The following is a 2,431-nucleotide window of genomic DNA, read 5'->3' on the forward strand; positions in this document are numbered from 1 at the left end:
TTTTCTTCTAATGCCGCGTACACACGGTCGTTTTTTTGTGATGGAAAAAAACTTCATTTTTTAGCATGAAAAAAAAACAAAGTTTTTCAAACTTCATTTTAAAAAACGACGTTGCCTACACACCATCGTTTTTTCAAAATGCTCTAGCAAAGCGCGGTTCTGTTCAGCACGTACGGCGGCATTCTGTTCTATTCAAGCTCACGTCATAACTTGCTTCTGAGCATGCGCGGGTTTAAAAACGACGTTTTGAAAAACAACATAAAAAATTGAAGCATGCTCAATTTTTTTTTTTTTTCGTTTTTCAGAAGACATAAAACAACGTTTTCCCCACACACGGTCATTTTAAATAACGTTTTTAAAAATTTCGTTTTTTTTTCATCACAAAAAACGACCGTGTGTACGCGGCATAACTCCTTTTGCATTCTTCTCCTCCTCAACATGACCAAAAGGATAGCTTTCTCAATTAGATTAACAATGGGGTCCATAATATCAGCAAAAACAAGATATTACTACGCAACCAGCACACTGCTCTCTCAAGAGCAAGGAAAACGAAAAGGGCAAGAAAAAGGCTCCAAGATGATCTAATCTGAATACATAAACACACTATTCTGGGAATGCAAATAGAGCTAGAAGAAGACAAGAACAAATGTAACCATATAAACACATGTACGTTACGTTCCATACTTTTTATGCAGGATCTTTTTGACAGTATTTTCCGTATTTTTATTATGCTTAGTATTTTGTTATTTCATTTATTATAATGGTACTTTATTTTCTTATGGTTTTTATTATGATCGGTATTTTTATTATGATCAATATTTTATTATGACCAGTATTTTTATTATGATCAGTATTTTATTACTATAAGTATTTTTAATATGATCAGTATTTTTATTATAATCACTATTTTTAATATGAACAATATTTTATTATGATCAGTATTTTTTATGACCAGTATTATATTATGATTAGTCTTTTTTATAAAATCAGTATTTTATTCTGATCACTATTTTTATTATAATCACTACTTTAATATGATTAGTATTTTTATTATGATCAGTATTTTATAAGGATCAGTATTTTTATTATGATCAATTTTGTATTATGATCAGTATTTTTAATATGATCAGTATTTTTATTATAATCAGTATTTTAATATGATCAGTATTTTTTATCATGATCAGTATTTTATTATGATCAATATTTTTTATTATCAGTATTTTAATATGACCAATTTCTTTGATTATGATCAGTATTTTAATATGATCAGTATTTTTATCTTGGCCAGTATTTGTATTATAATCGCTACTTTAATATCATAAGCATTTTTATTATCAGTATTTTAATACGATCAGTATTTTTATTGTAATTAATATGTTATTAAGATGAGTATTTTTATTATGATCAGCCTTAGATCCAAGAAAATATATTAAAAAGAACATATGAGACTGCACAGCAGAGCCATTAACCACTTGCCTACTGTATGTCCTCGGTTTTGTGCGGTTATATCTGAATGATGCCTGCAGCTACAGGCATCATATCAAATATCAGCCGCCGATTCTGTGCACGATAAGCACGATCATAGCGGCAGTTCCACGGTTTGATCGTTCTTATAGGCAGGGAACGTCCCCCCCCTCCCGCCGCCACCGGTGCTTCTCCGGGCTCTCCCGTGCCATCGGAGCCCTGGAGAACGAATCGGCCGGTGCTGGCTGGGAAGCATAGAGATGACTGGGGACCAGATGGTCACCAGTCATCTCTATGACTGTCGGAGGCCCGGGCGCGACATTATGACGTCACGCCCGGGTACCCGGAAGTAAACAAAGCCGCAATCGCGGCTGTTGGCATGAGATCTGTGAATTTTTTTTTCACAATCTCATGCTTGTAAGCCTGGAGGAGAGATGTGGGGTCTTATTGACATCACATCTCTCCATAAAGAGGACCTGTCACACTATTCCTATTACAAGGGATGTTTACTTGTAATAGGAATAAAAGTGATCAAAAAAAAAAGTGTAAACATAACAAAAGGAAGTAAAATAAAATTAAAATAAAATTATTATTTTTTTAAACGCCCCTGTCCCTGGTAGCTCGCGCTCAGAAGCGAACATGCATGTAAGTCCCGCCCACATATGTAAACGCCGTTCAAACCCCACATGTGAGGTATTGTCGCATGCGTTAGAGCGTGTGTAACAATTCTAGCACTAGACCGCCTCTGTAACTCAAAAATAGTAACCTGTAAAAAAAATGAAAGCGTCGCCTATGGAGATTTTTAAGTACCGAAGTTTCGCGCCATTCCATGAGTGTGCGCAATTTTAAAGCGTGACATGTTATCTATTTACTCTGCGTAACATCATCTTTCACATTATACAAAAAAATAGGGGTTAACTTTACTGTTTTGTTATTTTTTAATTCATGAAACCGTTTTTTTTCCAAA

The sequence above is a fragment of the Rana temporaria genome, chromosome 1 (genome assembly GCF_905171775.1).
Source record: "Rana temporaria chromosome 1, aRanTem1.1, whole genome shotgun sequence".
In the NCBI taxonomy this organism is placed as follows: domain Eukaryota; kingdom Metazoa; phylum Chordata; class Amphibia; order Anura; family Ranidae; genus Rana; species Rana temporaria.